This window comes from Piliocolobus tephrosceles, chromosome 14 (genome assembly GCF_002776525.5).
Source record: "Piliocolobus tephrosceles isolate RC106 chromosome 14, ASM277652v3, whole genome shotgun sequence".
Lineage (NCBI taxonomy): Eukaryota > Metazoa > Chordata > Mammalia > Primates > Cercopithecidae > Piliocolobus > Piliocolobus tephrosceles.
The window spans coordinates 18991755-19017669 of record NC_045447.1 but is presented as its reverse complement, the minus strand read 5'-3'; positions in this window follow the sequence as shown (position 1 = coordinate 19017669).

Here is a 25915-nt window from a genome sequence, read left to right as displayed (position 1 = left end):
ACAGGCTTGAGCCACCGCGTCCGGCCCCAACTTCCATTTTTATCCTTCACTTCCTACATAGCAGTCAGAGGGAGTGTTTTAAAATACAATTCAAATGCTTTCTCATCTCATTTTGTGTTAAAGTCATGCCTTTATAACTTCCCAAAAGGATCAGTATGACCTGGGCTCTGCTTGACAGTCTGACCCCCAATCCTTACTGTCTTTCTCCCTCACTCTCTCTGCTCTAGCCCATTGACCTCCTTGCCAGACATGCCAAGCATCTTCTTGCCTCAGGGTCTTTGCACTTGCCTAAAAGATTTTTTACCTCCACCCAGAATGTTCTTTTCCAGATATTTTCATGGATCACCCTTTTACATCTTTCAGCTCTCTGCTCAAATATCACCTCCACAGGATGACCTTCCTTGAATATAACATGTAAATGGCACCGTGCTTCTATCTCTATCCATTTGCCCTGCTTTATTTTTCTACATGGCATTCATCACCATCTCAAATAGCAAATATCTGTTTGTTTCTTTGTTTGTTTGCTTGCTTGCTTGTTATTGATTTTCCATAAGTCCCCACCAGAAAGCAAATAACATGAGAAAAGGAAGCAAGTAACATGAGAAAAGGATCTTCTTCCGCTTTATTTGTTGTGGTATCCCACATGTAATGTCTTGCACATAGTAGGTTCAATGAAAGTTTATAAATAAAAGAATGCATGCATGAGTTAATTTATTAATTGGCTTTGTGACCAAGACCTATGTGTCATATTTGGCCAAAGAAATATTCAGAGACCCTTCTTTTCCTTTCTCTTTTTTTTTTTTTTTTTTTTTTTTTTTGTTTGTTTGTTTGTTTGTTTCATTATACTTCAAGTTCTGGGATACATGTGCAGAACATGCAGGTTTGTTACATAGGTATACAGGTGCCATGGTGGTTTGCTGCACCCATCAACCCATCATCTACATTAGGTATTTCTCCTAATGCTATCACTCCCCTAGCCCCCCACCCACTGACAGGCCCCAGTGTATGATGTTCCCCTCCCTGTGTCCATGTGTTCTCATTGTTCAACTCCCAGTTATGAGTGAGAAATGTGGTGTTTGGTTTTCTGTTCTTGTGTTAGTTTGCTGAGAATGATGGTTTCCAGCTTCATCCATGTCCCTGCAAAGGACATGAACTCATTCTTTTTTATGGCTACATGGTATTCTACGGTGTATATGTGCCACATTTTCTTTATCCAGTCTATCATTGATGGGCATTTGGGTTGGTTCCAAGTCTTTGATATTGTGAACAATGCTGCAGTAAAAATATGTGTGCATGTGAATTTATAGTACAATGATTTATAATCCTTTGGGTATATACCTAGTAATGGGATTGCTCCAGAAACTCTTCTTTTCCTTAATTGACAAATAATAATTGTATATATTTATAAGGCACAATGTGATGTTTTGATGTATGCATACATTATAGAAAGATTTGGTCAAGCTAATTAACTTATCCATCACCTCACAAATTTATGATTGTTTTGTGGTAAGAACATTAAAAATCTATCTTACTAATTATGAAATATATAATGCATAATTATTAACTGTGGTCATCATACAGTGCAATAGATTATTAAAATGTATTCCTCCAGTGTAACTGAAACTTCATACCCTTTGATCAACATCTTCCCTTTCTCCATTCTTCTCTCTCTCCTGACTCTCTCAGCCTCTGGTAACCACCTTTTCACTCTGCTTTTGTGAGATCAACTTTTTAGGATTTCGTATATAAATGAAATTATACAGTATTTTTCTTTCTGTGCCTGTCTTATTCACTTAGCACAATGTCATCCAGTTCCATCCATGTTGTCACAAATGACAGAATTTCCTTCTTAAAAGCTATATAATATTCCATTATATATTTATACCACCTTTACTTTAACCATTCATCTCTTGATGAACACTTAGGTTGATTCCATATCTTGACTACTGGGAGCAGTGCTGCAGTGAACATGGGAGAATAGATATCTCTTTGACACACCAAATTTTACACTAATTTACATCATCACCAACCATGTACAAGGGTTCCCTTTTCTTAACATCCCCACTAACACTTGTTATTACTCGTCTTTTTGATAATCACCATTCTAACATGCATGAAGTGATATCTCATTGTGGTTTTAGCTTGCATTTCCCCAATGATTAGAGAGTTAGAGCATTTTTTCATAGATCTGTTGACTATATCTCTCTTTTGGGTATATATCCAAAAGAATTGAAATCAGTGTGTCAAAGACACTTCTTGCAAGATCATTCTAGTTTCTGGGAAATGAGACAGCATGGTATACTGGGAGGAGATTCATCTTGGGAGTCAAAAGACTAGATTTTATTTCCAGCTTTGTCCCTCCCTGGCTGCTGTATAACTTTGGGTAAGTCAGATACCATTTCTGGATCTCCATTTCTTTAGCCACATTATAACTCTTTTAAATAAAATAATATTTGATAATCATGTCCCCCAGAATTTTAAACTTCCTTGATGCTAAATCAAACACTGAGTTGAACAGTGCCATCCTTCCTTGGATCAACAGATGTTGTGTGTGGCTGAATGATAAGTCTTCCTGCTTTCAGAGTTCGATATTAAGGACTCCGGTTTCTACCAATATAATTTTCATTTGCCCCATCGGCCTACTTTAGCAATTCTATTTCTCATTCAGTTCAAACTCAGAAAAGAGAATTGCTATCAGGCCATCTCAAATCCCCCAATTTGGCACTTTACATGCATTGTCTCACTTAATCCTCACCACAGCTTTGCAATGTAGGTATTAACCTACCTTTACAAATGAAGAAGATGAAGTTAAAATAACTTCATTAAAGCCACCCAGCTAGAAACATGACAGACGGTTTGAGCGCATGTCTGCATTTCCCAGAAAGCCTTAATATTTTTATTCTTCAAACCACAGAGGGACAAAGATTTTAGTAGAATTTCAGTGTTTGCCCTCACCAGCTGTATGACATTCAAGATATCAGTGCAGCATCATGGGCCTCAATTTTATGTTCTGTAAAATTGGACCAATAATACTAACCTTCCTGCATCAAAAGGGATATACAATCCTTGTCATGAGGATCATATGAGATGACGCAAGTGAAAGCATCTAAAAAATATAGAAAAGTATAAACTGTAATTCACCTAAAGATTTTATTTTTCAGATCATACAAGATATTCTCTCAATCCCAAATGTGGAGAGAAAATTGAGAAATAGTCATAAATTGAAAACATCTTTTGCAAATGTGTCTGTCTCAAAGGAAAGACAAGCTCCTGCTTCTTTCAGCTGACTTTCCAGTCTAATGACCTAGAATTCACTGCTATGCTTTTATTTTCGTCCCAGTGTGCTATAGCCCACGTGAAAATGTCTGATAAACTGGGAGCTTCTTTTGATGCATGGGAAAAGAAAATGTTTTTTATTCCAAGCACCCATATCTTTTCTGAATATTTTTCTTCATATTCTTCTGGGGGTTTTGATCTCACATTATTTTTCTTTTGATTCGAAGGATGGAAAAAAAAGAACCTACAGGACTTTTAAATTATTTATCACAGAAGGCATTTAAGGCCTGGTTTCAAAGTTGATTTCTGGATTTCTACACTCACTCATGCACATTGAGAAGCTGGTATGACCTCCTGGGAGGACAGCTCAGTGAAGGTCGAAGGATGTGTCTGACTGACATGTGGGCCCTCAGATACTCTGACCCAGACCTCTGTCTCCAAGCTAGGGGCAGCAGAATCTGTGTGATAGAAGGAGCTGCTGAGAAACTCTTCCAGGCACCTGACTCCTCAGTTTGGTCTCTGACCTCTACTACTTTTCTGCCACAAAAGAGAAATTCATGCCTTTATTTAAAAATGTTAGAATTAGATTTCACTGCAATTTGATAGATATTTATTAAGTACCTATGCCTATTTTGTACCACACATTGTGCAAGGAGCTGTTAAGATGAAAATTATTCATTATTCACAAGAAAGATGGTCAAGAGTAACTAAGGACTCAGACAACCTGGGTTCAAATCCCAGCTCCACCACTTTCACTCAACAAGTCTTTTAACCTGTCTGAGCCTGAATTTCTTCATGTATACAATGAGGATAGTAATAATAATCCCAAACTTATGACACAAATCCATGCAGACCACATACACAGTATCTGGTCCACGGCTGTTCATTAATATCATGAGAATGAGGATGGTGTTCTAAATGCAAGTAAGCCAAAGTAAAATGGTTCCCTGCCTTCATATTCTAATGGGAAGCATAGATTTTAATCAGATAATCATATAAACCAATCGTTACAAAAGTGCTAGAATAGATTATGTTGCTGCCTTTCCATTGTGTAGTAGTCATGCACATTTGGACTGGGGACAGGAACCGAGCCTAATCTCAGCTCTTTAAATGTGGTCTAAACAGCTCAGTATAATCTGTGTAAATTCTGTCTCATCACTACTGTGATTATGTGACCTAAATAAATCTCATCAAAGAGAGATCTAGAACTTTTATAGTGGGAAGGGAAACACCCTTTCTCTGCCAGTGGATGTGGCAGGGAAAGTATTTGACCCAGGAGTGGTTAGCAGCCCATTTTTCAACCAGCAAGAGAACCAAACAGGAGAAAGTCAATCTCTGTGGATGGAAGAATAAGATGTATAAAGAAAACAAAGTTTTGGCAATGTGCTTGAGCCATTGGATCTAGCTTCATATGAAACCTGCCATACCTGGGAATATCTACACACACACAAAAAAAAAAATCAGTAATAAAAAGACAAATAAACAACCCAATTTTAAAATTCAGCAAATGGTATGAATAGACATTTCTCCAGGGAAGATATGCAAATGGAAAATAAGCACATGAAGAAATGCTCAACATCATTATTCATCAGGGAAATGCAAATCAAAACTATTATAAGATACCACTTCACACCTACTAAGATGACTAGAAACAAAAAGTCAGATACTAACAACTGTTGGTGAGCATGCGAAGAAATCAACCCACATACACTGCTGGTGGAAACAGAAAAGGATGCAGCCACTTTGGAAAATAGTTTGGTAGTTCCTCTGATGATTGAACATAGAGTTACCATTTGACTTACCGATTCCAATTCCATCTTTGCCATATCCAAGTGAAATAAAACCATCGTCACCCAAAAACTTGTAAATTAATCTTTACAGAAGCATTATTCATAACAGTCAAGAGATGGAAATAACTCAGGTTGAAGGGATAAGAAAAATGTGGTATATCCATACAATAGAATATGATTCAGCTATAAAAAGAAATGAAGTATTCGTGCTACAACATGGATAAACCTCAAAAGCATTATGCTAAGCAAAAGAAGCCAGTCATTTTTTTAAAATCATATTGTATGATTCAATTCATATGAGGTATCCAGAACAGGAAAATCTCTAGAGACGGAAAGTTGATTAGCAGTTGGTTAGGTAAGAGAGGGATGGGCTGATAGGCACTGATAGCTAAAACGTATGGAATTTCTTTCTGAAGTGATGAAAATGTTCTAAAATTGACTGTGGTGATGATTGCACATATCTGTGAATATACTAAAAACCATTTAATTGAATTGTATATATATATTAAATGGGTGAATTGTATGGTTATGAATTATATACCAATAAAGTTTTAAAAATAAATAGATTTTCTTTATCCTTTAAGCTGGTTTTAAATTGGGTTTTAGCTACTTGCAATTAAACAATTTCTAATACAAGTGCCATGAATTAAAACCACCAGGGCTTCAAGAGTATACATCGGAGTTACCTGATCTCATCTGGACATGGGGGACATTAAGAGTGGAAATCAAGAACAGTGGTCCCGGTGAGTCAAATATATGGCTCTGTTCCTCTATGCCAACTCTATAGGTTTCCAGTCTTCACCTCCCTCCTCTGTTTGTAGAGGGCACCACTGGCCCTCACCTGCAGAGGGCTTTAGGGTCAATATGAACATGATGCAGGGCAGGAAGGCTCTCAGCAGCTTCAGCTGATCATCCATCATATCACTCATTTCCAGCCTTTATGAGTGAATAAATTCACATTTTTCATCAGCACACTCTTTTCTCTTTTCTAAAGCCCTGTTCTTTTTCTCCAGCCCTGTGTGACTGAGTTCCTAGAAATTTAGCTCAGTGTTTTTCTGGTATGACCAGGATCCCAAGTCCTACCTAGATCTGGGCTGTGACTTTCTCTTGTAATTGTCCATTGTAAAGACTAAAATAATAATAATAATAATAATGCATATAAAACAACTAGCATAATGTCTTCCCTAGTAGTACATGCCTAGTAAATGTTAGTTTCTTTCCCTCTTCTCCAACAGACCTTCTGTCTGCTGGCAGACTACCTGGACTTCAAGTTTCTCCCGTCTTCCGATTTGACCACTCTAGTCCACCTTTTGGATTTTTAGGAGGCAGGCTGCTTGTTGAATCACTCCCAGCTTAATTTTGCTCATTGGATTTTCAATGCATTGACCCCAGTAGGAAAGTTAGTTAATCATGGGTGCCCCCATTGCTACTCAATCTGAAAATAATTAAAACTGGTGATGCCTAGTAAAATAATCAAATATGTCTGTCAGATAGTAAGCATGAAAGTCCCACAGGGACAAAGGGACTCACCTTACACCCACATAAAATAGCACAAAGGCTGGGACATGGTAGAACTTTGGAAAATGTTTGTCAAATGGATAAATGGCCTTCATTGTACTGAAATTATTATCTAAATATCTGTCCTGTCTTCTACAGTGGAACCTGCCATTGGGCAGTGCCTCTGTCTGATCACCTCTGTAAGCCCAAAAACTTGCACATAGTCTACATTAGAGCAAGGCACTTGGTACATATTTGTAGATTTCTTGGCTTCTTCAATGGAGTCAATTACCCCAACTAAATAAGATCTCAGTGCCCTCAGAATACTTACAACTTCTCCAATAAAACTCTTCTTACATGTTTACGTAATTCTGCCTTGTGCTGTAATGATTTGCAAGAGTGGCTTTTTGCCCCTATGAGATTATAAGCTTCTCTAAAGTTGGGGTTTCCATCTGATTCATCTTCTGGGGCTCCTACACAGAATAAAAAGCATAATAGAAGCTTGGGAAACATATTTGTTGAATAAGCAAGTGGATGATCAAATACGTGGATATGAGAAGACTGAGAATTACTTAGCAGAGGAAATGAAGTCGTGGTATCTGGAAGGCAACAACATGGTCTGATCCATGCTCAGTTTTTGCTAAATTGAAGTGACACTGTAATCAAGATTTATTAGTAGCTATCTTGTTTGTTTTATCATCTTCTCCTCCCATAAGACTGAAAGTTCTCAGAGAACGGCACTCGTATCTGATGTGCTCACCACTGCATCCTCACTGTTTTAACACATGATCAGTACTCAATAAAAGAGTTAATGACTGGACATTAAACCACCCAGCAAGTCCCCAAGGTCCCAGCTCTCACATCCACCCCTCTTGCTTTCAATCCTGCCATGAGCAGTGGAAGCCTTGTGCCTTCTAAGTTGATGAGGATGCAATCACAGTGGTGATCATCCTCCTTTAGTATCCCCAAAAACCCCACTCCCCATTATACTTTACCAACTGGCTTGAACCATTTAATTTGCAGTTAATTCAGAGGCATCTGTGTGCTCTGATATATTGGGTGATCAAGACAAACGGCTGGAGTATTTTTATGAGTAAAATCTCTCCAGATTTCAGTACATAAATCATTTGTTGTGAAATCGTTCATTGTCTTTAGGCAAGGCTGTAACGTGAGGGAAAATTCTATCTATTTATGAGCCAAAAATCAGGGGATTAGGAACAGTTTGAAGAAAAGAGGCTACAATATAAAAATAAGATTTATCTCTTAATATTCTCCTTACATATATTCCTCCACCCTTTTCTCTTACTTACTTTTCAGCATGGAATAGGAATTCAATTTCATGTTTGTTTCACAGAATCACAGGGGGAAAAACAGATCTTAAGAGGCAGAATTTAGAGAATTTTTTAGCTCCATACCAGTTCAACCAATTCCCTTCTGATCTCGGGTTGAAAGTCACTTCCTCAGAGAAGCCTTCCTTGATGACTTAGTCTACATTAGATCATTCCCATTAGTCTTCTCACAGCTCCTGTTGGTATTCCTTTTTTACTCTTACTACAGTTCTAATGATACATTTATTTGTCTGCTTGCTTAATGCCTATGTCTCTCAGTAAACTGTAGATTTCTTTATGTAGGGATTATTACTAAAAAAGGAATTTGTTTTCCACTGTATCTTCAACACCTAACACAGTGCCTGGCATAAAATAGGTGCTGGGAAAACATCTGTTATAAATAAATACATAATGAGAATTTCCCCAGCTTGTTTTCAGAGTTAATCTAGAAAGCCCACTACAGAAAAGAAAGCACTATTTAATTCTCCCAAGGATTTTACATTTGTTGACTAGACATGAAATGTAACTCTTTTATAAAATAAATGTGTTTATTCTATGCAAATTATTGTACATGTTACCACTTATAATACTCTCAACAATTCCAAAATGTAGTAAAAATAGCTATTATCCTCATCCTAGTAATAAGCAATTTGTAGCTTGGGAAGCTTTGACAACTTGTCCAAGATGTGTCAGCCACCCAATGGTACAGAAGGAATTAGAATTCATATATTTTGACTCCCAAATTCAAATTCTTGCCACCATGCTCTGTCCCCTCCTCCTGAAAATCCAGGGAGCAGAAGGAATTTATTTCCGGATAAAAACTTTTTTCTCCTTTTTGGACCTCCATCACTAGAAGGAACAAAATAAATGAAAACAACTGAAGAACAAAGAGAGGATTATGTTTTCCTTTTCCCTTTAAAAGTGGCAGAAAATCAGCAGACATGATTCTGAACATGATCAATGTTTTTCAGACTGTGCTAGCACCTTCTTGCAAAAGAGTTTTTCAGACAACCTTGCAGTATGTCGGCTCCTGCTCTATACAAGATCCATCTTTTGGTGCACTGATCCAAAAGGGAGGGCTTCACTTCCAACAAGCTGTAACAGAGGCACACAGACACAGAGGCATATCCACAGATGCACACACTCACACATATGTTTGAACTATGCCCACCAGGGCCCACAAATGGACTTGGCATATGTTTTCACAAACAAGCAATACATCATCCTCCTTTACCATCACAACAAGCATAGGGATCAGATGAATGCACTAATTCACTCATGCCTCTACACAAATGCATCCTCATAAACATTTAATAACCCATGTAGATACACCATCTTACAACACACAAAGTCCTTTCCTGTCTATTTTCCCATTTTACTCTTATAATAACACATGTTTTATTTGATTTTTTAAAATGCCAACCTAATAGTTTAATAGGGGTCTTTACCTGAGCCTCATTAGATGGGTTTCAGAGTATCTCAGGCTTACTCTGAAATCAAATGCAAAACTGCCTATATGTGCATTTTTTTCAGGGTGTTAGGGTCCAGGGTTTTCATGCCTATTTCCCTACCCACAAGAAAAGGTTTTGGGCCAGCAAGTCATGGGAATGATCTCACAGACCTGAAACTAAAGATATTAAAGTTTATAAAAGTGCCTTTTCCTCCATTTCCTCATTTAATTCACATATCCACAACGTTATGAAGTTAAACTTACAAATATGACTTTTTGACAGATGAGAATACTGGGCACAGATACCGCCAAGCTCATGTCCATTAACACCCACTTATCTTTTTTTCTTCTGCATGCCACACTACTGAGATGGAAAAAGAAGAGAAACTAACATCTGAGCTCCTTGCCCTTGATAGGGAATTACACATGTCTTCTCCATCCATGTGAGCCAAAAGGTCACATACAGGTTTTTTCATAGGAAACCAACTCAGGCAACTGAGAAGTGACTATTTTAATAAAAATTTTAGTTTCTTACTACACATCTAGTCAATACAATGTTTTGGACAATCAGAGAATAAAGATTCCTTAAGAGATTAACCAGATCATTTTTAACAGCTCTATAAACACATGCGCGAAGAGGCAAGCTGTTTCCTCTTTTTGCGTGGGGATGCTCTTCGACCAGATAGCCAGATGACTCATTTACTCAATTCCTTAAAATCTCTGTTCAAATGTCTTATTGTATGATTATTGGCCACATGTATGTCTTCTTTTCAGAAAAGTGTCTGTTCATATGCTTTGCCCACTTTTTAATGGGGATTTTTTTTCCTGTAAATTTACTGAAGTTCCTTATAGATGCTGAATATTAGACCTTTGTCAGATGCATAATATGCAAAATTTTTCCCCCATTCTGTAGGTTGTCTGTTTACTCTGTTGATAGTTTATTTTGCTTGCAAAAGCTCTTTAGTTTAATTAGATCCCATTTGCCAATTTTTGCTTTTCTTGCAATTGCTTTTGGCATCTTCACCATGAAATATTTGCCCGTGCCTATGTCCTGAATGATACAACAAATTCCCATGACACACATTTACCTATGTAACACACCTGCACATGTACCCCTGAACTTAAAGGTATTTTAAAATGTCATATTATAATTCATACCTTCCCTGACCACACAATAAAATATCAGCCCCCACCCTCCTACCCCACAACACTCTAATAATACTTGCTTTGTTTTTCTCTTTTAGTTTTTTTTTTTTTTTTTTTGACACGGAGTCTCGCTCTGTCGCCCAGGCTGGAGTGCAGTGACCAGATCTCAGCTCACTGCAAGCTCTGTCTCCCGGGTTCATGCCATTCTCCTGCCTCAGCCTCCCGAGTAGCTGGGACTACAGGCGCCCACCACCTCGCCCAGCTAGTTTTTCGTATTTTTTAGTAGACACGGGATTTCACCGGGTTAGCCAGGATGGTCTCGATCTCCTGACCTCGTGATCCGCCCGTCTTGGCCTCCCAAAGTGCTGGGATTACAGGCTTGAGCCACCGCGCCCGGCCGAGTATTGTTTTTTAATGTATTATATTGCTTATAATACAACACAATGTATTGTTTATTTAATTGGTTATGTATTTAAGGTGTGTCTTCATGTGCTAGAATGAAACTTCTATGAGGTGGAGACTTTGTGTATTTAACCTGCTGTTCTAAAACTCAGACAAAACACTTAGTATTTGTTTCATGGATGGAGTCTTACCACAGAAGCCTTAGAACTCAGTAGCCTCTTCAGAGAAGATAAATAATTTGCTTAAGGTCACCCAGCTATTAAAGAGCTTCAAGCTTAAGTACTTTCAAGTACTGCGTACTTCTGCTACATCATCACTGCCACCCACAAGTGAGTTTTGTAAAATTTATCTTCAGTTCGCCTCCCAGAGGCATGAATGGAAACTTTCCCTGTAATAGGAAAGGAAAATCTATTGATCGTTCATACAACTTAAACAATAAGAAAATGTATTGGCTGATGTGACTGGGAAGTACAGAGATAGAATGAACATTCAACTTGGTTTGATCCAAGGCTTAGCAAGATCATAACAGACCTGAACTATTTTGCATCTTTTTGCTCTACTTTATATAATGTTGACTTCATCCTAAGGCTATATATATTGACTGGGTCCAGTCAAGAAAACAAAAACCCAAATACTCTATGTTTTTAATTGAAAGATGTATTAAGATAATTGTAGATTCATTTACACCTTGCACCTTTGCCCATTTTCCACCATGGTAACGTTTTCTAAAACTATAGTGTAACATCACAACCAGGATACTGACATTGATTCAACCCACTGAACTTACTCTGATTTATCCCATTTTACTTGTGTGTGTATATGCATGTTAACATATATTTATATAATTCTTATTTTATTACACGTATAGCTTCATGTATCTATCACCTCCATCAATATAATGAGCATTTCCAAGATTTCAAGGATCCCTCCTGTTGCCCCTTTATAACCACACCAACTATGCCCCGTCCCACCCTCTCTAACCCCTGGAAGCCACTAACCTGTTGTCAATTTCTAAAATTTTGTGTTTTCAGAGATGTCTTATAAATAAAATCATACAGTGTATAGCAATTTTGGATAAGGATTTCTTCATTCAGCATAATTTCCTAGAGATTCATCTAAATTACTGCATGTATCATCAGCTTGTTATTTTTTCTTGCTGAGCAATATTCCATAGAATAAATGTACCGGTTTGTTTGATCATTATCTGTGGAAGGACATATAGGCTGTTTACAGTTTTGTGTGATTACAAATGAAGCTGCTATGAACATCTGTGTACAGTTTTGTGTGTGAACATAAGTTTTCATATCTCTAGAAGGAAGGTGCATGAGTAAATTTTCCGGGTCATGTGTATGAGTGATTTGGTTTGTCTGCATTATTTCCAGCATTTTATGTTGTCACTATGTTTTATTTTATACATTCTGATAGGTGTATAGTGATATCTCATTTTTATTTTAATGTGTATTTACTTGATGGCCAATAATATTAAACACTTTCTCATGTGTTTATTTGCTATTTGTATATCCTCTTTGATAAAATATATTTTCCCCTCTTTTACCCATTTTCTAGTTGGATTGTTAGCCTTTTCACTGTTGAGTTTTGAGAATTAGAAAGTATTCAGTATTTATTATAATATAGAAAATATATATTCTAGATAATAGTTCCTTGTGAAACATGTGCTTTGCAAATATTTGACCCTAGTCTGTAGTTTGTCTTTTCACACTCTTTAAATAGAGACTTTTTTTTTTTTTTTTTTTTTTTTTTTTTGAGATGGAGCCTCGCTCTGTTGCCAGACTGGAGTGCAGTGGCACAATCTCGGCTCACTGCAACCTCCACCTCCCAGGTTCAAGTGATTCTCATGCCTCAACTTCCTGAGTAGCTGGGACTACAGGCACAATGCCACCACATCCAGCTAATTTGTGTATTTTTCTAGTAGAGATGGGGTTTCACAATGTTTGCCAGGATGGTCTTGATCTCTTGACCTCGTGATCTGCCCACCTCAGCCTCCCAAAGTGCTGGTATTATAGGCATGAGCCACTGCGCCCAGCCAGAGACTTTTACAGAGCAAACTTTTTTAATGTTGATTCGGTCAATTTATCATTTTTCCCCCTTACAAATTGTGCTTTTGGTGTCAAGTCTAAGAATTATTTTCCTAGCCCTGAATCCTGAATATTTTTTCCTATTTTTGTCTAAAAGTTTTATGCTTTTATATTTTAAATTTGTCTATGATCCACTTTGAGGCATTTTTTTGTAAGGAGTTGGATTTATTTATTTATTTATTTATTTATTCATTTATTTATTTACTTATTTATTTATTGCTTGCCCTGGATGTCCAATTGCTCCAACATAAATTATTGAAAAGGCTGTTCTTCCTCTAGTAAGTTAATTTTGCACCTTGGTCAAAACTCAGTTGGCCATACCTATGTGTGGCTATTTTTAGGTTCTCTATTCTGTTCCATTGGTCTATATGTCTATCCTTTGGCTAATACCTCACTGTCTTGATTACTGTGGCTATATAGTGAGCCTTATATCAGGTAGAGTGATACCTCTCATTTTATTCTTTGTCAAGATCATTTTAGCTATTTAGAGCCTGTGCCCTCCTATATACATTTTAGAATAAGTATGTGTCAACAAAGAAACTTTCCTGAGATTTTGATAGGAATTACATTAACCCTATTGATCAGTTTGGGGGAGAATTTATATGATATTGACCCTTCCAGTCCATGGCACAGTATTATTCTCTATTCATTTAGGTCTCCTTTGATTTATTAGTGTTTTATATTTTTCAGCATAGAGATCCTGTGTATGTTTTCTTAAAAGCATATCTAGTATTTCATTTTCTTTGGCATGATTCTAAATGATATTTTATTTTAATTTTGATATTTGCAAGTTCATTTTTAGTATACAGAAATGCAATTGATTTTTGTGTTAAAATTGTATCTTGGAACTTGTAAGCTTGCTAAACACACTTATTAACATGAGTTTTGTTGTTGTTGTTGCTGTTGTTGTTTTGATTTTATAGATTCTAAACTTTGGGTTTCCTATGTAGAAAATCATGTTGTCTGCAAATAAGAAACATTTTATTAATTTGTTTTTATTAATTTTTAATCCCCTTTTACATTATTATTTTAATTGACAAATTATAATTGTATATATTTATGGGGTACAATGTGATGTTTTGTTATATGTAGACAATGAGGAATGATTAAACCCAGCTAATTAACATCTCCTTCACCTCACTTACATATCATTTTTTTTATAGTGAGACATTTGGAAGTTACTTTCTTGGTTATGTTGAAATATGCCTTTTATTTCTTTTTCTTGTCTTAGTACCCTGGCTAACATTTCCAGTACCATGTTGAATAAGAATGGGCATCCTTTCCTTATTCCCAGTCTTAGGAATAAAGTATTTAATCTTTCACCATTAAGTGTCACATTAGCTATAGGATTTTTATAGATGATTTTTATCAAGTTAAGGATAAAAGTTTGCTGAAAGCTTTTATTATGAATTAGTTTGGGATTTTTTTCAAATGTTCTTCCTGTGTCAATTGATGTGATCATATGATTTTCTTCTTTAGTTTATTGACATAATAGATTACATTGGTTGATTTTCAAATTTGAACCAGGCTTCCCCTACATGGAGTAAATCTTATTTATCAGGTTTTATACATTGACCTATATGATAAAGAACTAGTATGATATTGCTCCTTTTCTTACATCTGGGGGCTCAAGTCTGGCTAACATTAGAATCACTTTTAATGGGAGTTAAAAATAGATCCCCACTATCCCTCTTCAGACCTATAGGAGCTAAGTCTCCATGGGTGAGGTTCTTGTATTAGGTTGGTACAAAAGTAATTACAGTTTTTGCCATTACTCTTTTAAATGGCAAAAAAACTCAACTAATTTTGCACCAACGTAATATTTTAAATACTACCCCCAAGTAATTCGAATGATAAGCTAGGTTTGGAACCTCTGTACTGTATTCCACTTTTGCACTGTCCCCCAAAGAATTGACATCATTGCTGCTTAGCCTCTAAACAAAAAGCATACCTGGAGAACACCATCTTCTGCCTTTGAATGGATTTGGAGATTTCAAAAGATGCTTAGAAAATAAGCTTCCTATTTGTACATAGTGACTTCTCATTTTCACAAGGGAGAGGGAGCTCTAATGTTGGGCCTCTGTTTCTTTTTGCATCTCAAACTAAATGGAATGACCAAAGAAGTAAGGAGTAGAAACGTAGCAGCTAAGGAGCTAAGAAGAATTGTCCCAAAACTATTTGTAAAGACATAAATTGCATCTTTTTTCGTTGACTATTCAAATCAGTAAGCATTCAAATAGGACAATCTGTATTTGGCTTAGGACTGATTGGCACAAGAAATAACTCCTTCCATGAAGACATCAGCTTTCCTCTTAGTAAATTTGGTCTGCCCTGTGCTGTGGGCCCCCGAGAATACACATATATTTTTATCCATATTCACTGCCTTCTATGGTTTCTGATTATTTCAAATGTACAAAATGCTATTTCTTCCAATAAAGAACAATAGCACAATAGGAAAAAAAGGAGTAAGAAAGTGAAGTCATTAGACCTGGAGTTAAGTTGACTCTGTCACAAGCCTAGCTAGGTGAACTTGTTATCCCCCATTCAACCTCCCTGAGCTTCAGACTTATCCTCAAGGAGTTTCCTAAATGCTCTCAAGGAATCACTAAAAGGATAATGTGATAATGTACATAGATGTGCCATAGATATATAAGATACTATTAATCTTACCAAGGAGGTTTGGAGAACTTTTTTTAATGAATAAGTACGAGTTTTTTCCATTGCTTAACAATAAAACTCAGTCTATTTAACTCAGCTTTTAAGAAGGTTCAAGAATTGTTACCAACCTGCCTGTGCAATGTTATTCTTGTTGTTCATTCACTCAATGGATAATAACTGAGTACCTACTATGTTCCAGCATCCATACTGGGCACTGTAGAAACAGCGGTGAACACAAGAGATATCCTCTCTGATGAGAAGAGAAGGTTCTAGGCATAAGGATCAGCATAAGCGAGATGTAAAAGTGGAGATTCGCCTGGGACATCTAGGAACTGACAAGCCAATGGGACTAAAGGTAAGAAGCAGGGATAGAGGGCTGAATGAGCTGGAGAGGTAGGCAGGGCCCCCTTAGCACCAGGCAAAGTGGCAAAATGAACAAACTTACCATCATTAAGTGCTGAGCATAATCTCCTGCCTTCTTGCTTTTTTCCACACAGATGCCCTGATTGGTTTTAATATCTGTCCCCTCCAAATCTCATGTTGAAATATGATCCCCTATGTTGGAGGTAGGGCCTGCTGGGAGGTGTCTGGGTCATGAGGCAGATCCCACATAAATGGCTTAGCGTCATGCCCTTGGTGATTAATGCATTCTTGCTCTGGTAGTTCACATGACAGCTGGTTGTTTAAAAGAATGTGGCACCTCCTCCCCTCTCTCTTGCTCCTTTTGCTCTTGCTCCATCTCTCACTGTGTGATGCACCTGCTCCCCCTTAGCCTTCCACCATAAATGGAAGCTTTCTGAGGTTCTTGCCAGAAGCAGATGTTGATGCCATGCTTCCTGTACAGCCCGTAGAACCATGAGCCAAATAAACCTCTTTTCTTTATAAATTACCCATCCTCGGATATATCTCTATAACAATGCAAAAACAGGCTAATATACCTCAGGTCCTTGATTGCCAGCCTTGTCATCCTTACTTCTGGTGTACACAGTCTTTACTTCAAAGTCCAAAACTAATGTCAATACCTCTGCAAAACCTGCTGTGTTAGGCCATTCTTGCCTTGCAATAAAGAAATACTTGTAACTGGGTAATTAATAAAGCAAAGAGGTTTAATTGGCTCAGGGTTCTAAGCTATGCAGGAAGCATAGCACCAGCATCTGCTTTGGGGGAAGCCTCAGGAAGCTTACAATAATGGCAGAAGGCAAAGGGGGAGCAGGCATGTCACATGGTGGAAACAGGAGCAAGAGAGACAGTAGAAGGGAGGGGCTGCCACACATTTTAAACAACCAGATCTCATGAGAATTCACTCACTATGGCAAGGACAGCACCAAGCCACGAGGGATCTGCATCACTACCATGATCAAGCACTCCTCTTTGTCACACATTAGCCTCATTGAGGGTGGTGCTCAGGCATCTTCATCTCCTTACTCCTTGGCTTACTGCATGCTTTTTCCTCTGGTCTAAGAGCACCTTTGATCTCCAACTTTGCTGTCTTTTATTTACAAGGACCTAGCAAATGTCTGCTGGGTTAATAAAGTAATTAGAAAGAGCAAAATATCATTTGAGAAACAGGGGCTGCCCCAAGAAGAACATGACCTCATCTTGAAAGCTTAGGTGAGCCCAAAAGATCTAGCAGCTGGATGCCATCCCTTAACCCAGTCCTTGCACTGGACCACGAGCTCTTCCTTGAAGGAGGAGCTGATCAGCAACAGTGGTTATTTGTCAGTGCTGGACATCTATCAGCCAATGCTATCTATAAGTTTATGGACATTAGCCAGACACCCACCAGAGCATGACTGTCTCTATGTAGCAGTATCGCAGGAAATTTTATTATGTTCATGGGCATTTCCAAACCCAGGCCCCTAGTGAGAGCCACAGCTATCACAGGGCTTCACCCCATTATCAGCTGTCAGCCCAGCACTTCCCGACAATGGCAGCTGTTGGCACCCTGTGGACAGCCAAGTCCAAGGAATGTCTGCTTTGTTTCTAATCTTGTCGGGGGACAACCCCATCCTGACCCCACCAGTCCAGGGAGTCAGGCTGATGTCACGAGTGTTCTATAGCTTCTGTCATCACTGAAGATTGCTTCAAATGCTGTGAGAGAGATGAACGGTACCAGCCACCAAGACCTGCTTCCCATGTCAGACACATTCCATGGGCTGAAAAGGAGCTCATCCCTTTTTCTAATGAAAGCATTTAGTTTCTTAATGTAAAACTTAAAGACAGAAACCTACATGTGTGATGGTGTTCTGAGTTGGGATGTGGGTAAAAGTTGGCATTTGTGAGTCAGAAGATTCAGACTTGAGTTAGAGCTCTGATACTCATACTAGCTTTGTGACCACAGGCAAGTCACTCTCCACTCTCTGGCCTTCTTTTCTGTTTATAAAAAGAAAGGGAAAGAACCAATGATTTCGAAGTCTTCTTCTGGATCTACATTTCCAGGATTCTTTATTGCAGAGTCAACAAAGGCACCTACTCTGGGTCAGAGACTGTACTGGGGCTTTACACATACCGCATCTATTTTATCCTCACATCTCCGCAGGTTGGATTTTAATATTTCCAACAGTTCTATGTTTCCTACAAGGAAACTGCAAGGTGGTAGTGGGCCCAGGTGGGGTGTAGTCTTTCTGAAGTCGTGTAGATATAAAAGTCGTCAATGGATTTAAACCCAGGCAGCCTGATTCTCACATCTCCCCTGGCCTCAAAATTACTTCCATATTCATGTGAAAAACCCCAGTCAGTCACAAGAGCCCATGCAGTGTCCAGTGTCTGTCACTAGCAGAAGAAATGAAAGGGAATTAATCTGCAGAATGAGGGATTACAACCGGAGTAAAAAGAGAATGGTCTGAAGGTTTCTAGGCAGCAAAGTCGAAACAAGGACAGCTTCATGCTTAAAGACATAGATGCCCATAGCTCAGAACGTTTGATTCTGGTCCAGGCTGGACTTGGAGGCATAGATTAGAAGACCTGGAAGCCACTTTTCATGTTTGAAAAAAGAATAAAAGTTAGGAAATGAAGATCTGCAGAGTGAGAAGTCAGACCATTCATGATGGTCTTTATCTTTGTAAAGATTTTCTTGATCAATTTTTTAAAAAACCAAATCCCTTAATTTTAGAGTATATCTTTTATTAAAGAAGCTGTTTCATAACTATGTCTCACGTACTTGCAAGAAAATTATTTCCACTAGATAGAAACATTATTAACCACATTATGTCTATGAGAAAAGTGAGGCCAAGTAAGGAAAGATGAAATTAGAAATGTTATCTCCTGATGTCCAGATTCATAGACTCCATACCTCACTGATATGGCAGAGACTACTGGGTGCCCACCCAATAGCCTTGTTCCCTTAATAGAAGAGCCTAATTTTATTTGAAGCAGCAAAGCATCAAGCAAAAAGATTATATTCCCAAGCCTCCCTTTCAACTAGAGTTGATCATGCAACCAAGTTCTGGACAGACAGTAAGTAGTTTTGTGGGATAATTCCATAAAGTCCTTTTAAAGCTACCTGAGTTAATGAAAGTGGATCATTTGTTCCCTTCTTTTCTTTCTTCTTGCTCCCTGCCAAGGAAAAACTAAAGTTTCGTGCACTATCGTGGGCTAACAGTGAGCTTGAGTACAAAGCTGTGCATTAGGATAAAGAAGATGAAATATAATGGAAGCCTGGGCTCCTGAGCATCTCAAGGCTGCCATACCAATCCTGGCTTGCCTTCTTCTGAAATTCCCATATATGAGAAAGAAAGACATGATTTTTATACAGCCACGTTATTTGTAGGGCTTCTTTTTTACGCAGCTAAGCCTAATCCTGAAGGTTACAACCAGATGGCTTAATTTGAGAAAGGATGCAGAAAGAAGACACTGTCAGCTATCAGACCTGGTTCCTTCTCTTGGCCCACATGGTCATAAGAAGAAGGAAGGAATAATGAATGAAGCACAATTCATCAGATTGGAATGCCATCAACTGCATGACACATTATAATTTTAAGCATCACCAACAAAGAAAAAATGTTGCCAATTAAACTATGACATGCCATTGATTGTGAGATGCAAATCAGTTTCATAAATGTGATGGGGAAAAAACCAACCTGTGAAATATGGTATGCTGAGGATTTAGCAAAGCACAGTTTGGATTTAAAGTTCATCAGATCAATACATCCTCCTATCCCTATTTTAAAGAACAGGACACCAACACCAAGGTCCAGCAAGGGGCAGTACTTTGTCCTACAAATTCAGGGACAGAGGCAAGATGAGAATCTTGACAGCAAATTGAGAGCTCTTTAATAGGTCCCAATAGATACAAAATTTTTGTTTGTGTTACCTTGACCACTAGCAACATGTTTATTTAATCATCCACCTGCTCCTGTTTTTCCTTCTAAAATATGCGGTGCTGAATAGCAGAGGCAAAGGCCCTCACCCCTCCCACACACAAATGGACTCAGCAGTCACAGGAGATGATGGAGACAGATTTCACAGTAAATTCATGTTCACACAGGGCATACACCTAAGTCAGTGGCTCTGAAGGAGATGAACACCAGGTGGCTATGGAGAACTGTAGGTAGGAGTCTCTGAAATACAGGAAATTGAGATGGCACAGCAGTGGCTGATGGCTGGGGCCTGAGGAATATTCAGCTCAAATCTCTCCTTCCTTCTCTTACACAGAGAAGAAACACTATGGTGAATGGTGCCTTGCCAAGGAATATCAAGAACCTAGACCCCCAGTTTATTAGAAACAGAGGGCCCAAAGAGATCATGCATCAGTTTAGCCTGCATTAAAGAGAAAAATTGTTCTAATCTCTCATAATCTGACGTGGGTTTTAGAAAGACCATGCTGGTGACGGTACTGTTGATTCCAGAGGCAAGGAGTGAAGTAAAAAGGACCCTTCAGCCATCCAGGCAAAGAGAACAGCAGGTCCTGAACTAAAGCAGTAAAGACAGAATGAGTAGGAAAGATGGTCCAATCAAACATCAACAAACTTCAAAAACATCAAGCTTCTGAAGTCATTTTCCTGTTCTTGGTACTGCTTCCTCCTCTGTTCCCAAATATACCCTATGCCCTCGCTCTCAACATCCCTCATTGCAATTCATCTTTTTTTAGACTATGCATAAATAAGGTATGAATGACTAATAACAGTGTAGGTTGCCAAGGACAGCTGTGTTCATATAGAGAATCCAAGCCATAAGCTAAATGATGTAGTTCTGATGGCAGAATTTCAAATATCAACCTGGGGAGGAAGAGGTACTTGAGTCATTGGGGCCTCCCATTGCTATAGATATCCTCAGCTATCTTTCCTCCTCTAAGGTTGCTTGCATGAAAAATAAGCTAGACTTTCCTATTTTTCTCTAGCAAAAAAATTTAAATTTTCAATGTGCATCTTTCTATGTGTGTATGTCTATGTGCGTATAGAGAAGGTCTAAATGAGTGAAACTTTTGCACAATAAAGCAATATAGGGAAATATGGGGGGTTACTTTTTAAAGTATACAGTAGCATGGATTAGATGCATACAGCATGGTAGAACAGAAATGTCTATGGGGCCTGCTCTAATAAATACATAGAAATGGTTTATAATTAGCAGAAGCCTTGAAAATGGATTTTCTTCTGATACTTAGATAAAAAAGGATGAGTTTATGAAAATGTTTTAAAAACTAGAAGCCCTATAGATATGTTTTCTTTAATATGACATGATTATTTGAAATGAATTTGTTCTTGGAGTACATTAATTATATTGCAATGGAGCTTTCACGACAATCAGAGGCAGAATTATCTTTATTTTACAGATGAGGAAACAAAGTTCCAAAAAAGTAGCCCAAGCCATTGTTCTTCCCAAAGTTGTACAGTTATCTCTCAAAATGGGGGTCAGTGGGCAGAGTGTTGGGTTCCAAAACTAAAGCTGTCTTCCCTGTAAATGACCACAAGGAAAGGAGGACAGAACTGATATTCATTGAGCATTTTCGCTGGTCCAGTGAAACGTTTAAGTATCATCTGATAGAATCCCCAGAACAAACCTAGGAAGTAAGTACCATTATTATCCCCACTATGCTGATTCAGAGAGGGTAGGAGCCTGCCCAAGCTCACAGAGCAAGAGGGCGGCAGGACCAGATCTCACACCTAGGTCTGGGAAACACTAAGGATATGGCTAGCTTTTCCAAGTCCAGAGTTTTTCTACTCCATAGCTGTGAATATACATTTGGTTTATTTGGAATAATAGTGCCTCATAGCTCCCCTGGGGAAAAGAGGACCTGAGGATACTTTCAATCTGGATGGATATTGCCTTGCCAAGAATTCATTTATGGAGAAAGCAAATGGTCTCCCTCTCTCTGTAAACCTGCATTTTGCCAAATGAATATATAACGAGGCCTTCAGAACATTGAGACATTATTTTCCCTGCAAATCCTGGACCATTTAGAAGGATATCAGACCTTGCTTTGCTTGGCAGGAAAACTATGTTAGTGATTCATTCCAAAGCATAAAAGGACAATACAGAAACAGTAACGGAAAAAGGTGTAAGAGCAGAGAAGAGAAGGCAAGGTCAGGGGTAGAAGGAAAGGAGGGGGTGGAAGAAGGAGGAGACATGAGGAAGGAGGAAAGAAGGAGGAGGCTGCCGCTGTGAGCACTGGGCAGAGGATGCTTTTGAAATGCAGACACCAGGTCAGATCTCAATATAGCAGCTGATCCGAAGCTTCTACAAAAGGTACTGAAGTTAGCACTTCTCTCTGGTCAGAAAGGCAGCTGGAAGATAGAGATAAAAGAACGGCCACTCATTCCATCCCACCCCCTACCTCCAATCACACATAACTTTGAATGCAGGGGAGAGAAAGGGTGCTGGGCCCAAAAACGGGGGTGGGCCGGAAGGAGGGAGCAACCTGCCAGCTGATCAAAAACACTTTCAAGTTAAGATTAAACTCCAGAGATTGCAGGAGGCCAATTTAATGGAAAATGTTTCCTGTCCTCCCTGTCCCCTTCCTTGGCTTCCCATGGGAGGGGACTGGGTTGTGATGTTGCTCATCAGAGAAACCCCAGGGTACCAGATCTTATCCAAATGAGCAGCTGGAAATGGCCAAAATGATAGGAAAAAAAATAGTTTACAACATGTTGAAAGGGAGACAAGGGTGGGAAAGATAGATTTTAATTATCCTGCATTGTTCCTGTGGAGGGGCAGGACACCCAGGAACATTTAAAAGCCATTAGCTCTGGAAGATGAAGCTGGCAAAGGGAGAACTCACTGGCCTGGGAAACAGGACACCTGAGTTCCAGGTTTTATCCAGCCACTTCACTTTTCCAGGCCTCACTTTCTCCATATGGAAAATAGAAATGTCAGGGCACTATAGAGATTGCACCATACTGAGCAAGTACGCACGGTGGTTAAGTCCATGGAGTCTGCTCAAATTTCTCCTCTCCCATCTATAAACTGTGTGACCTTGGCAAGTGTCTTAACCTTCCTGAGCCTCAGTTTCCTTTCTGTGAAGGGGCAGTGATGATTATTTCTATCTGTCAGGATTATGGTGAGGATTAAATGAACTAGTCCATGGGAAGTGCATCAAACAGTGTGTGCTCCACGACAAACACGCAATATAAGCTGCTACTATCTTTATTACTAGATGTCCAGATATTCTTTTGTCCTGCAAAAGATGGTGGGATGGAGAAGACTGACACTAAAACTATGGATTTGAGACCTAGTTCTGTAAATCACTTAGCTTATCCCTAAGGCTCAGCTTTGTCATTCAAAATACAGGTGACTGTATTTTGTGAGGTGTGTGACTGCCAAGTGCTCTGCAAACATGAGGTCAATATCAGTTGTCACCTCTCATCAGTGGAAATGAGGAGAAGCATTCAGTGGGTATGAAGTCTCAGTTATACAAGATGAATAAGTTCTAGAGATCTGCCATACAAAATAATGCCTAGAGTCAATAATCGTGTATTGTGTACTTAAAAAAATTTACAAGGGTAGATACCATGTTAAGTGCTCTTACTAGGCATGAAACAAAAACAAATGAACAGGAAAAAAAGGGCATAAGAAAACTTCTGGAGGTGATGGATATGTCCATTGTCTTGATCATGGTGATTGTTGTATGGGGGTGTGTGTATATATATATATATATAAATTCATCAAATTATATGCAAGAAATTTGTACAGTTTTTTATCAATTATAGTTCAATAAAGATGTTTTTTAACAATGGAAGTTTTTCTACAAAGACAATTCTACAATATGAATAAATTGCATTTTAGCAGAAAAAGTATAACAATACAGAAAATTGTTAAGCCCCATACCTCTTCAAAAATCGTAAGTTGAATTTTGCTTGGCCATCAATACTATATTACTATGTTTTAAAATAAATAAATGAATAAATAGATAGACAACATTTCTGTTAGCTCTAAAGGACTTCCTACGCTCTTAAATTCAGGGATGATATTCTGCACCGTTTATTTTATTTATTTATTTTTTAATGGCTGCTTTTTTATTATTATTATTATTATACTTTAAGTTCTAGGGTACATGTGCATAACGTGCAGGTTTCTTACATATGTATACTTGTGCCATGTTGGTGTGCTGCACCCATCAACTCGTCAGCACCCATCAATTCATCATTTATATAAGGTATAACTCCCAATGCAATCCCTCCCCTCTCCCCCCTCCCCATGATAGGCCCCAGTGTGTGATGTTCCCCTTCCCGAGTCCAAGTGATCTCATTGTTCAGTTCCCACCTATGAGTGAGAACATGCGGTGTTTGGTTTTCTCTTCTTGTGATAGTTTGCTAAGAATGATGGTTTCCAGCTGCATCCATGTCACTACAAAGGACACAAACTCATCCTTTTTTATGGCTGCATAGTATTCCATGGTGTATATGTGCCACATTTTCTTAATCCAGTCTGTCACTGATGGACATTTGGGTTGATTCCAAGTCTTTGCTATTGTGAATAGTGCCGCAATAAACATACATGTGCATGTGTCTTTATAGCAGCATGATTTATAATCCTTTGGGTATATACCCAGTAGTGGGATGGCTGGGTCATATGGTACATCTAGTTCTAGATCCTTGAGGAATTGCCATACTGTTTTCCATAATGGTTGAACTAGTTTACAATCCCACCAACAGTGTAAAAGTGTTCCTATTTCTCCACATCCTCTCCAGCACCTGTTGTTTCCTGACTTTTGAATGATTGCCATTCTAACTGGTGTGAGATGGTATCTCATTGTGGTTTTGATTTGCATTTCTCTGATGGAGAGTGATGATGAGCATTTTTTCATATGTCTGTTGGCTGTATGAATGTCTTCTTTTGAGAAATGTCTGTTCATATCCTTTGCCCACTTTTTGATGGGGTTGTTTGTTTTTTTCTTGTATATTTGTTTGAGTTCTTTGTAGATTCTGGATATTAGCCCTTTGTCAGATGAGTAGATTGCAAAAATGTTCTCCCATTCTGTAGATTGTCTGTTCACTCTGATGGTAGTTTCTTTTGCTGTGCAGAAGCTCTTTAGTTTAATGAGATCCCATTTGTCAATTTTGGCTTTTGCTGCCATTGCTTTTGGTGTTTTAGACATGAAGTCCTTGCCCATGCCTATGTCCTGAATGGTACTACCTAGGTTTTCTTCTAGGGTTTTTATGGTATTAGGTCTATCATTTAAGTCTCTAATCCATCTTGAATTAATTTTCGTATAAGGAGTAAGGAAAGGATCCAGTTTCAGCTTTCTACTTATGGCTAGCCAATTTTCCCAGCACCATTTATTAAATAGGGAATCCTTTCCCCATTTCTTGTTTCTCTCAGGTTTGTCGAAGATCAGATGGCTGTAAATGTGTGGTATTATTTCAGAGGACTCTGTTCTGTTCCATTGGTCTATATCTCTGTTTTGGTACCAGTACCATACTGTTTTGGTTACTGTAGCCTTGTAGTATAGTTTGAAGTCAGGTAGCGTGATGCCTCCAGCTTTGTTCTTTTGACTTAGGATTGTCTTGGCAATGTGGGCTCTTTTTTGGTTCCATATGAACTTTAAAGCAGTTTTTTCCAATTCTGTGAAGAAACTCATTGGTAGCTTGATGGGGATGGCATTGAATCTATAAATAACCTTGGGCAGTATGGCCATTTTCACGATATTGATTCTTCCTATCCATGAGCATGGTATGTTCTTCCATTTGTTAGTGTCCTCTTTTATTTCACTGAGCAGTGGTTTGTAGTTCTCCTTGAAGAGGTCCTTTACATCCCTTGTAAGTTGGATTCCTAGGTATTTTATTCTCTTTGAAGCAATTGTGAATGGAAGTTCATTCATGATTTGGCTCTCTGTTT